Source organism: Juglans microcarpa x Juglans regia, chromosome 1S (assembly GCF_004785595.1).
Source record: "Juglans microcarpa x Juglans regia isolate MS1-56 chromosome 1S, Jm3101_v1.0, whole genome shotgun sequence".
NCBI classification, from domain to species: Eukaryota; Viridiplantae; Streptophyta; class Magnoliopsida; order Fagales; family Juglandaceae; genus Juglans; species Juglans microcarpa x Juglans regia.
Genome location: NC_054595.1, coordinates 15,602,342 through 15,615,887, shown reverse-complemented (window position 1 = coordinate 15,615,887; position 13,546 = coordinate 15,602,342). Strand labels below are relative to the sequence as shown.

Below are 13,546 nucleotides of genomic sequence, written 5' to 3'. Positions count from 1 at the left end.
TGAGTCCCCTCTTATTTAGAACTAGTTATGCTTGATAAATGAATAATGGACTCTGAGAGTCCTTTATGGAAAATGTTGAATTTAATGTCTATCATGTGTTCCCTTCTATTAAATTAGAAACTTAGAGTATATACGTGGCATGTTTACGCTCATCCCATATTGCCTTTGTAGAGGAAAAAAATATATAATAATAATAATAAGGTATACATATACAGATATGATAGGGAATGAACAAGTAAGGGTCACGGCCTCGTCCCAGGTCAGGGCGGGGTTGTGACAAGTAAATAAGTCTTTGAAAAAATCCTAGAACTCATAACTAATTTTTGTAGAAGAATGCAGCACACTTCCATCCATCTTTGTAATTTTTTTAATGAAATTAGTCTTCCTTCTCTGGCTAGCACATTTGTGATAAAAGCTTGTATTTTTGTCAACCTCCTTGAGTCATTGTTGCTTAGCCCTCTGCTTCCAGTTCTGGTCTTCTTCTTCAAGCAGCTTGTTAACTTCATGCTTAAGCACACGAATCTCATTACCAAAAGTCCCATGATTATCATTGAGTAAGTTTTTTTTTATCAATTGCAACTTTGAGCTAATAAGCTGCTTTTGTCCCTTGAAAGCTGTTAAACTCCACCTTTGCAATTGTTCCTTACATCTGGTCAGAGCCCTTGAAGTGTCTAAAAGAGTATTAATAATAGGGGAATTAAACAGCCAAGCCTTCCTCACCACATCAGTACATTCTTCTCTTAAAACCTACTTAGCTTCATATCTAAAAGGTTTGTTGCCTCTACTATTAAGATGGTCTCTAGAATCAAATTCAATGAAGATTGGACTGTGATATGAAGTGTTAATAGCAAGAGTATAAACCTTAGTGCCATTGAAATGCAGCATCCAACTTGAATTTCCCGAAGATCGATCCAACCTTTCTTTAGTGAAAGCAATTCCCTCTCTATTATTACACCAAGTGTACTTCCCACCCTGATAACTTAGGTCATTAAAGTCACAAGAAAGCAAACCCTCTATAAAGTCTTCCATCTATTGGTAAGGTATGTTAGGGCCTCCAAAATTTTCATTTTGTTTAATGATTTTGTTAAAATCACCAAAACAAATCCATGGCATATTATTAAAAGGTTTAAGAGCAGCAAGTAACCTCCAACTCTCAGATCTCTTTGTTGTAACTGGATTTCCATAAAAACCAATCAAAAGACAATTGGAACTATTCTCCTTATGAGTTACCCTTAGTGAAATATGACATTGAGTATAGGTATCCAACACAACCTCATATAGGTCATCCCAAAAGAAAGCTAAACCTCCACTCCTTCCTAAACAATCCACAACAAAACTGTTTCTGAAACCCAACTAATTTCTAACCAACTCAGCTTTACTTCTCTTGCACTTAGTTTCCGTAAAAATAAAAGAATAAAAAAATTGGGACCTTAGTTTTGACCAAATGGCCGAGCTCACAAACTGTAAGAGGGTTCCCAAGCCCTCTACAGTTCCAACTTAGGCAACTCATGGGAGTTGGTGGGGCTGCTTAGCAGCCACCACCAATGATCCTTGTGTTTGATCCTTTACAGGACGGACTGAGTTGAACCTTTTGCTTCTTAGAACTTTGTTGATCCATACCCCCTCTGTCAGATAAAACAACTCCCCTTTTGCTTCTACCCACACTAGTATCCATATGGGATGAACTAGAACTGTTATCACCTCGAGCTCTCCTTTTCCAACCAACAAGTTTGGAAGTTTTAGAAACAAAAGAAATATGAGGCTTATTATGATAGGCTTTCCCACGAGTTACTCTCTTTCCCTCCACAGAATTAGACTTAATACCAGGAACAAAATTCAAAGAATCCATTGAAGGAGTAGAGGGTAACTTACTTGGAGGAGTGATGACTTGATGTGCCACATGGGAAACTGCATCCTCCTGAAATAAAGATGCAAAATATTCCATAATAGTTTTATGACAGGGTGGACCTTGAATATTCCCCATGCCACTAACTGCACTCCTTGCCATTAATGTTACCGTTATCACCACCACTAACCATTAGGGAAGGAGGTTTCCTCCACCTCTGAGATGAAGTACCACCATGAGAGCCACCACCACCATACATTTTCTCAGCCACAAGGGAAAACATCATTGGTTGTGCTCTGAGCCATGCACCATATTGTAATTGATTAGAACTTGAAGAAGGTTTACCAGCATCAACCTTAAGACAACTGCCACCATCGTGTCTGATAATGCCACATTTGAAACAAAAGTTTTTTGGTCTCTCATATCGAAAAGCTATCCACTGCATTCTATCACCTACATTTAACCAATTGCCATGACACAATGGCTTGGTAATGTCTAGCAACACTTTAACATGAAGAAACTTACACCATCCCATACCTTCCTTATCAACATCCACCTTCAACACCTGTCCAACTCCAGCCGCTAGTTGAGAACCAATATCAGCATTCATCCCTGCAAATGGAAGATTATGTAATTGCACCCAGAATGGCTCAGTTTTGAAGCCAATATCATGCCTTGCTTGGCAACCATCAAAATCATGCACTGAGACCAGCCATTATCAAAAAACCAGGGTCGACCTTCCATAACTCTTTTCTTATCCTCCATATTTTGAAAATCTACCAGGAAACGGTTATCACCAAATTCATTGAATTTGATCCACCCTTTAGAATTCCATACTTGGGACATAGTTGAATAAAAACCTTCCTTATTTACACCTCTGTCAGCCACCACCAATGGCAAAACACAATGTTGTCCTCTAGCCTTCGAAACTTGGAAAGTCTCTGAAGAAATAGTAATGACATGTTTTTCTTCCTCAGTTAACTTTAGTCCTTCCCAAAGGGAAGAAAGATCACTCTCACACTACAAGAAATTTGGCCTTTTCCAGTGATTTTAAAATCGTCGCAAAAGAAATCGCTGCAAATATTTCTTATTTCCGGCGATTTTCAAGTCGCCGTTCAATCTCCAATGTGAAGTTGGGAAAATGAGGAAGAGAATTTAGACTGCATTTTTTGCGGCGACTTTTCCATCTTTAGCGGCAATTTTTGTCGCCGCAACAAATATTTTTAAACTGTATCGGTGTTAAAGTTCTGTCAATTAGAAAATCTTGCTGCAATTGAGGATATTTGCCGTGAACATTGTCGCCGTAAAAAAATATGCGGCAATTAAAGCTTATATGGGTTGTTGATACCATGCATTTTTCAATTATGGCTTTGAACCTAGATTTGGTGCGTTCTGATGAACTTGATGTCTAATTTCCAGTTTGGGGCAGAAGGGATATATGAAGATAGATTTTATTTTTATTTGTTAGAACTTGAAAACATGAATAAGATTTTCCCATTATTAATATGAATGTTTTCTTGTTTAATGATGGGTTCTGATAAATTATTGTGTATTCAACGTTTAGAAAACCATGAATACACAAGAATTCATTCATAAATCACACTAATTTTCTCAACTTTGTTTAACACTAATAAATCACACTAATTTTCTCTCATTATAGGTACTATTAAACATAGAGAAACAAAGTTTCTTTTAAAAAGAAAAGAAAAGAAAAGGGAATGCCAAGTGATAGGGAATACAACGTTTCTTTTCCGCAAATAGAACTTCATTACCTGAAAATAAACTGAGTTATAGTTTAATTATAGTTGCTTGTTTTATTATGTCTTGTTTATTTTCAAATCTCTCTATGTATGAGAGAATGTGAAAAAAAAAAGTTTGACATTATATTGATTTGATATTATAACTCATGAGGTATTGTAGTTCGCAACTCCGATGGTGCCAACAAATAAACTTGAATTATGATCTTCTGATTATAATTTGACCATTTGATCTCCTTTTAATTATGAGTTTTATAACAGTACTGTGCTTTTCATGATTTTGGTTTGTACAGAATATAACAGCAGCAATTTGCAGCCCCTAGTCTCTTGAGTTTTTCTTCAACTTATACTTCTTCTTTCTTTTTAGCATCAACCATAGTCTGTAAGTTTATTAAATTCCTGTACTAACTCTGTTTCAAATTACAGTATAAATTTGGTTTTAGGTCATGCTTCCATAAAGAGTCTTGTTTTATTATCATACGGCTTGCCATGGGTGTGGTTGTGCAAATCTCTATTGCTGGATAGCAATCATTCCTATTGCTGTAAGTTCTCTTTTTTATTTTTTATTTGTAGCTTTCACAGTTACTTCTAGGCTGATTGATACATGTGTACATTCTAAGGTGGTATAATAGATGTGTATTCCCAAATGAAAAAAAGCATAAAAAGTCAACATCACATAGCTCTGAGTTCCCCTCATGTAAATGTCTTGCCATCTGGTTCTACATGTTTGTGTGCAGCTTGTTCTTCTGGTGGGCTCAAAGCTGCAGCATGTTAAGAGAGAATGGCGTTCGGTGCATATAGGAAGTTGAGTCGACTAAGCAACAATGATTATTATTTTTCTCTCTCATATATATATATATATATATATATATAGATATTATATCCTTCCTTCCAGAGGAAAAGTCTTCACGTTAGTACATGACCTGCTGCTACTGATCATGACTGATTCATCGTTTACTTTGATCTTTTATTCAAATAGGCTGCACAGATGAGTTTTATTTTAATGCAACCTTAAATAACTATGCCATGGATCTTAATTACTAAAATAATAGCAGAAACAGAAAACAAGCACTTAACCAGGCCAAGTTCTGCCATAAAAACTAGAAAGCTTGTAAATTAAAATAATCAGTCTCATTTGGCTGAATTAAAGTTCATTGAATAATATTATAATTTCTCTCAATTATTCAGTCAACTTTCTTTCTCTCTCACAGCGCTTACTGCATGTGCAAATTAGGTGTGGGCTTGGTACTTGTATTGGCTAATTCTAGTACAATCTTCTAAGATCAAGTTTTATGTTCAAATTAGATTTATTTGACTTTTCATACACTTTAATTTGTAGGCCCCAACTTTTTGGGCAAAATGATACCCAAACTTTAATAAAAGGATTCTAATGAGAAGGTAGAGAACCGATGATACCCAAACTTTAATAAGATGATGTAATATATATTAGATTGTTTAGTGTTATGATGTCACCATTCTTAGAAGTTTATAAGATCTGCAGGGATGTCATGGAAGCCAGAGACTCAGAATATAAGGCTTGGGCCATATATTCTCGAGGCACTTAAGTATTGGTGATGATATTTGTTTTCTGTGCATGTAATACTTTACCCTGTAGCATTGATGAGTTCACCACTTGATGGCTATTTCATTTTTATTGTCTTTAGGCCAATGAAAATGAAGTAGGAAGTTGATTATCCATACTTCTGATGGTTAAGTTTCTTGTATTATCTCTAATTTTTTTACCTTATTTTTTAGAAAACTTGGTTTTATTTTTTGTTGAACTTTAGTTTTTCTTTTGACAATATATTCTTGAACTATACAAAGATAATTTATATAACGATAGATTTATCTATTTTATCGGTTCTTTATAATCATCTTTTAAACTAGAGATTGTGGTTTTGAAAATGGAGGTGTTCTTCTTTTCCTAGCTCCCTGTTGACGCTAGTTTTGAAAGCTAATGTAACTTTGAGGATCTGTAGTCTGGGTCACATTATATATTTTTTATGCAACTCATGTCGTTATTTCTCTGCTATATGTGAATGTTGGTCTTGAAACTTGGTTTTCATGACTTGTAGATGTGGACAAAGCCTCGTGAATAGATGGTGGGGATCGTCAAAGGATGTTTGACTCTTCAAAAACTCTGTTTTGCATTTGCCCCTCTCTCGCTCCTTTATATATCTATGAAGGTTGGAATGGATGACAAATGAACTCTTGTATATTTTTAGATATTTAAATATGATAGGCTGCACTATTTTCCTGCCATGTAAAATTTTCTGTGGAGTCCTTTTTCTTTGGTCTGCAACCTCATGCTTTGGTTTTATAACATCAAGAAGAGGATATAAATTGGATATATGCCTATCATTATAAAATGCTTATTTTTTATTTTATTTAAAAAGGGCTTAGAATTCCTTCTGTTAACAAGTGATGCAATTTCACGAAATAATAGTTTCTTACAGCTGTTTTTTATAAGTAAAGAAAGCACAAGGGAGCATGTTTCTCCAAGGAGCTAAAAGAGTTCATGATTTAATTTTACACCTTAAAATTTTAGAAGCCATATGTGAGCCTACTGCAGTGTACAATATTCATTTTGAAAGTTCCATCTGAAAAATTAATTTTTAGTCTGCACCTTGACATACTAAACACATTAACCTGATGTGGAAGCTGTATTTTTACACATTGACTTTGTAAGTATAATAACTCTTCTAAGATTGCTTCAGTGGCCTTTGTTTCCACCTTTCATATGTTGAAGCTGAATCTAAACTCTTTTCACACTCCATGCTAGCTATTACCAAGCCACTGTATATTCTCGTGATGACATATTTATTCAATAAGAGATCAAATGCTAGGTTTAGATAGACTTTACAAAAAATAAATTTAAGAACTGACATGACTTGCTATAAATAATGTCAAAATTGTCTTGTTGATTTTTGATTGTTTTTTGCTCTTCTTTGGTTTGGTTGGGCTTTGTTAGGACCCTAGAGAAAGAACAGGTAAATGTTAGTGGCAGGAGTTTCCCACTATAATCAGCTGAGGCCTACCTCCAAAAAGTTTGAAAAGTAAAGCATAATAGAAAACAATACAGAGAAGAAATCTTTTCTAATTTTTTTTTAATGATTTTCAGGTTAGCATGTGTTGGTCAGACTTGACCAGATGTTCAACACTTCAACTGCAAACCTTGATTATCTTAATCATAGTAGTTTATTTATATATAGTTTTCAAATGGATCTATGCAACTAAGATGTTGTTTTATATACCTTAAAATATCATTCTCCAAACAAGCTTATATTTTTCTATGCTTCATTATGACTACTTTCTAGATCGTTTTTCTCTTTAAAAAAAAAATAAAAGCATTATTAACATGAGAAATATTTGAAACTCGAGTCTTAAAACATGAAAAAATAAAATTTTGTGCCCCAATTAATCATGGCTTAAATTCCTGTTTAGCTCAAGTCTCATTATTCTTGAACTATTTGAAACTTATAGGTGACAAAGAATAATAAGGAAATGTATTTGCAAGAAATGGAAGCTTCCAAGTAGAAGAAAGATGAAGAAGCTGTCAACCTCATAAAGGAAGAGGAAGAGCAGATGAAACTTCAGAAGCATGAGGCCTTTCAGCTTCTGAAAGTGAAGAAGAAGGAGAAAACTGAGAATATAATCAAGGTATGTTAACAAACAATCGTAAATTTCTTTTTCTTTTCTTTTTTTTTTTTTTGTCTTTAAGGGCGAAGACTTTTACTGCTGCTAATACAGTTTTCTAATGTGCATAAAACGAAAGAAAATCGACAGAAGAAGGAGCAGTAGCAGAAGTAAGACAAGTAACTCTTGATTATATTTAATGAGATTTTCTCCAATGTTTTGCAGTTTTTAGATTTATGCACCTGCTCTGCTCTCACTTGAGTATTTCAGTCTTTTAGATTTTCTCCAATGTTTTGTAGTTTTTAGATTTAGTTAGTTAATTGGTTGCTTGAATACTAGACTTTAACTTAAATTACTAGCTTGTGTTGGGAGCTCACAAGCTGAAAGATCTTGCTTTTGTTTGATCTTAGTGCTTTTCTCTAAAAGTAACATTTACAGCTTCCAAGAATGTTGTAAGAATGTTACTTTTTGCCGTGGAGTTGTAAGAAGTTGCCTAACTCTAATTGAGGGTAATACTACAGGCTTGCAGCGGCAAACCAGTGCTATGGATATTAAATCAAGGTGCTTTTTATTCTCTCATTCACTCTCTTTCTTGTTTAGGTGTTTTTGTTATTTAGTACTTAATTATTGTTTGATATAAATGTTAAATTGCAATTAGCTTGAGCTTTGTGTGGCCATCCAGAAATTTCGTACTGAATATAATTAGGATGTGTATTATATTTTTTTATGTATTCTGTTTTGTGCATTTTTTTTAATTTTCTGAAACAGTATTTGCGGCGCAAACATTTTTTGTCGCATAAACTTATTTGCGGCGACCTTTACTCGCAGGAAATGCTGTTTTTGGGCGACAATTACCCAGCTGGAAATGAATTATTGCGACGATAACTGAAATTGCTGGTAAAAATAACTACTATTGCGGCGATTTTAACACTTTTTGCGACGATATATATCGCCGCAATTAACTTTTTTCAACGATTTAATGATAAACGGAAAGGTCATTTCCGTCGATTTTTTTTACAATTGTGGTGGACAAAAATCGCCGAAAATAATAGTTTCTCGTGACGATTTTTTCTTATCGTTGAAATTGATAAAAAATGACACTTTAATTTTGTCGAATATGCAGTGAATTAAAAATCGCTGCAAATAATCAATTGCAACGATTAGTATGGGTATTTGCGACGATTTTGAATGCTGAAAAAAGTCTGATTTCTTGTAGTGGATCAGCCATGCAAAAAACTCTATAGGAACAACCTAAGAGACAAACTTCTTTGCCTTGACAAAGAAAACTTTCACCTCACTCTCTCAAGAGAGGACTTAGCAACATTCTAATTTAAGCTATTTTCTTAAGGATTCGCAATGATTTTTCCCACTAAAAATAATATATAATACTATAATATGATAACATGTAATTAAACACTATAATATAAGTCTAGAATAAAAATAAGTAAGATATTAGTATAAATGTAAATTAACAATGAATGATTTAGTTTTATCATTTTGTAATTTTTTGTAAAAATTGAAATTTGAAAGTTCACAAAAAATTCTTTTTTAAAATGGGCTAAATATAAAGTTAAAAAAAAATCAAAAATTGAAAACCCAAATCCGACTCCATTCTGACAAGTCGAAGTCGGAATCAAATCAAAACTAAGTCGAAAACTCTGACAAAATCAAAATCAGATTTAAAAGAATCTGACTCCATTAAGTAGGGGCTCACCCTAATAGAAATTATGTAGACCACACACAAATTTTGTTATCTTAACCACATGAATCATGTATTTAAATTTGAGCTTCATCTTATCATCTCCTGCACTTCAACGCATGCATCTGTCGCTAGCTCCGCCTTTCGCTTTCCTTTCACGTTTTTGTTGTGGCAATTTCTGACCACCCAATTTGTGGCTATCTCGTACACAGTTGACCCTACAATGTTCACTCACATCATAGTACCCTCCACGCGTTTCTCGCTTTCCCTTCTCCCTTTCACTCACATCCGTTCTGGTGCTACGGATGTGTTTGAGAAATTCTTTAAGGTCATTTGGGCAAAAGGTAGAAAGGTAAAAAAAGTGGGTCTCTACTATTTATCGCCGGACAGAGGGAGGCCTACGTTCGGCATATGCAATCGCCATCAAAGCAACTTTTTCCTCGAGGAAATATAGACCACAACGTTGAGGTTTCATTTTTTTTTTTTTTTTTTGTTTTATTTTACATAATATTATATATATATATATATTGTTTTTTTTTTTTCTGTGTTGTATTTGTTGGGATCTCTCATCCAACAGTACTGTTAATTTTTGTTAATTCTAGCTTATCCAGAAGGAAAAATGTGATTCTTTTTATTTATATGGTTATCTTGTGAAACTATTTAATTTGTGATACTTTAGTCGGTATTACTAGTGATTAAAAAATTAAAATGAAGGATACTATTATTATTATTCTTATAGATGTGACATAATTTAAATTACTTTATGTACTTAAAATATATTTATGTTTATTGCTCGAGGAAAGAAAATAAAATGCTTGTTTGTTTATTTATTAAAAAATTCTTCTTATCAATCAATATTCAGTATCCTATATTTCATAACCTAAAAAAAGTATTTATATATCTTATGAAAAATATCTTACCTTTTATTAAAAAATTATAAATATAAAGTGTAAGAAAAAATAATAACAATGTAAATCCTTATTTATTTAGGTTTACCTCTTCTCCCTCCTGTCACGTTCCCCAAAGAAAACAGTCATCTTGATCAAGCTCCCTTTATATGTAACTGCTTTCTCACATCTTCCACGGTACCCAACACAATTTCTCCTCCTTGCCCCTCTCTGCCTCTTTACATATTCTACATAACAAAAGCATGGAGGACCTGATCATAATCCCATTTCCAGTTTCTTTGCCCCAAGAAACCCATCATTAACCCTTCAACAAAGGCTCCAATTCATACTCCAAAGCCAACCAGACTGGTGGGCATACGCCATTTTGTGGCAAACCACACAAAACGATAATGGCCACCTCCTCTTGGCTTGGGGAGACGGTCATTTCCAAGGCGCCAATACCAAAGACACAGACCCTAAATTCTCAAACACCAGCACCTATCCCCCAGTCATTTCGATGCTACACACCGAAATAAGAAAGTCCACGAGGGGTAGTACCATCCAGCCCATGGTTGGTGAAAACCGCCAAGTTAGTGATGACAACCACATAAACGCCGACCTCACAGATGTCGAATGCTTCTACGAAATGTCTTTAACTCGTTCATTCTCCGTCGGGGATAGTATGCCCGGCAAGGCTTTCGCTTTTGATTCTCTAGTGTGGTTGTCCGGTGGCCACGAGCTCCAGTTCTACAACTGTGAGAGAGCTAAAGAAGCTCAAATGCATGGGATTGAGACCTTTATTTGTATCCCAACCTCAACTGGAGTTCTCGAAATGGGTTCTCCGATAATTATCAGAGAGAACCGTGGCTTAGTCCAGCAAGCCAAGTCTTTATTTGGGAGGGATCTCACTGGCTTGGTACCTAGGCAACCAAGCCCAAATTTAGTTCCAATTCAGTTTCTTGACCGAAACATTTCTTTCGCAGATATTGGCATAACTAACAGCATTCAAGAAGAGGACAAGTACTCAGATCAACTAGAAAAGGAAGGAGTGACAGAAGCAAAGAAAGACTGCATCAATGGTGGGCAATCTTCATACCTTCACTCGGAGCATGTCTCTGATTCTGATCGTCCAGTAATCTTCGTGAACATGATAGAGAAGAAAACCCCAAGAAAAAAGGTAGGAAACCTAAACCCGGCTGCGACACGCCGTTGAACCACGTCGAGACAGAGCGGCAGCGGCGAGAGAACATGAACCACTGGTTCGACGAGCTGCGAGCAGTGGTACCCATCGTGTCTAGGATGGACAAGGCATCTCTGCTGTTAGACGCTGTGTCGTACATCAATGAGCTCAAGACCAAGATCGACGAGTTGGAATCGGAGTTTCAAAGCAAGCCTAAGGAGGCCGTGAAGTTAGAACACGTTGATAGCATGGACAACCAAAGCAGCACCACCGCCACCACCTCTGTCAACCAGATCACTAGGTCTAACTCAAGCGAATTCGAGCTCAAGGTTGAAGTCAAGATTATAGGACTCGATGCCATCATTAGGGTTCACTCGGAGAATTGTAATTACCCGACAGCACAATTAATGGTTGCTCTCCGTGACCTAGAGGTCCAAGTCCTCCATGCGAGTATCTCGTGTGTGGAGGAGCTCATGCTTCAAGATGTGGTGGTTAGGGTTCCCGATGGATTGAATACTGAAGAAAGTCTCAAGGTTGCTCTTCTAGAAAAACTAAAGCAATAAGGTTAATTACTGTTATTTCATGTGTTATTATCTACATGTATAAGCGAAAATTAGAATTCGTAATATTTGTCTTAATATTTAATACCTATCACCTTAATTATTTTCTATAATTGATGCACTATGTATATTAATACCTATCACCTCAAGTATATTTAGCTATATGACATGAATAGAGTGCTAATTACGGTGCCATTAAGAAAGGCTTAATTTTTTATTACATACTTTTACATTTTGTTTTGTCCTAAATTGGGTTGTAATTGATCTGATTCGAGTCGAGCTGAGAGCTCGTCGAGCCAAATCAAGTTCGAGCTGATCAAACATGAGCTTGAGCCGAGTCAAGTTATTTATCAATCTTTATTTATATTTTTAATGAGCCTTAGCCTGAGCCTGAGCCTGAGCCTGAGCCTGAGCTTGAGTCGAGCCGAGCCGAGCAAAGTAGAGTTATTACTCGAGTTTTATTTGTACTCTTATATATATTTTTTGAATGAATTGAATAATTAAAAATATCAAATTACAAAAAAAAAAAAAAAAAAAATCTAATGAAATTTGTACAATTAATATATAAACTATATTGAACTATAAAATTATAACATATTTATGAATACATTTCTTATATGGTTATACATTATAGTATATAATGAAACTACCAAGTCCTATATACTAAATTGCACATTATAAAATATGTACTAACATAGAATTATGAACTATAGTCAATATGTAGGTATAAATGACTAGGCATAAGTAATTAAGTTACATACTATATAATTAATTATAAAGGTAACTATGCTTGTGCTATTAAATTTAATATGTATAGAAGCATATATATGTGTTTGTGCGTGTGTGTGTATAAGAATACTAATATATAGAAATAAATTATATATATTCACTGATTTAAGGATGAGCTCTAATCGAGTCGAGCTAACAAGCCGAGTCGGGCATGAACAAGAGAACCCTAACGAGTCTTAGCCGAGTCAAGTCGAGTTTAATCAAGTATATATCATTTACTAATCAAGCGAGTTTCTGCTTTCACGACGAGATTTTTTTTTTCACGAATTGAGCTCAGTTCAAGTTTAGCCGAGCAAATATCGAGCAAGCAATCGTACGGACTGGTTCATTTATAACCCTAGTCTCAAAGAGATATAGATATACCATTATGGAGGAAATGTTAGGGATGAGGCACAACTTTAGTATCATTCCACCAATACTTTTCACTAGTTTTTAAATTGATGAAATCCATCAGTTAGGAATAGAATCCAAAGATCACTTCAATGCCACATCTTTTTTATAGAAATATCCCTAGTTTAAATCGATGCTTGGGGAATGAGATAATATTAGAATTTTGTGAATAGTAATAAGATGATTTGTGAATAATAGTAAAATAGTTTCAGTTAACTATTTATTGAGTTTTGAAAAATGAGAAAAAATAATTTGAATAAAAAATATTATAAAGTTAAAATATTGTTAGAATTATATAATTTTTTAATATTATTTTTATTTTGAGATTCAAAAAAGTTGAGTTATTTTTTGTTTTTTATTAAAAAGTTTGAAAAAGTTGTAATAATTAGTTTGAAAAAGTTGTCCTAATGATTAGTTTGAAAAAGTTGTAATGATTAATTTGATAGCGTTTGTGTTCAAATAATATTTAAAAAAAAAATAAGATGAAATAGGATGAGGTAGAAATTTTTTCCAAACATCCCCTAAATATTAATATTGGTGTTTTCCTAGCTTTAGCTACAACCATGGCATGAGTCACTACCATAATTTCTTTTATAAATTCCCCTTTCCTACTCGCGTTGATCTCCTGATCTAAATATCTTCCCCGGGCCCAGTTATAGTACTTGATCTCTCACATGAGGCAATCGTTGCAGTGCCCTAATAGTGATTGCAACGTCTCACCGTCTTCGGTTAAGATGATGATCAAAACGCGATCAAAACGCTGTATGTGTCATCTTCATGTCAAAAGTTTCCTGATGAAAGC

At 34.6% G+C, this 13,546-nt stretch overlaps 1 pseudogene; it reads left to right on the top strand.

The window, feature by feature from the left end:
- Window positions 1–10,054: 10,054 nt before the first annotated feature.
- Window positions 10,055–11,758, top strand: LOC121246109 (annotated as a pseudogene).
- Window positions 11,759–13,546: the final 1,788 nt, after the last annotated feature.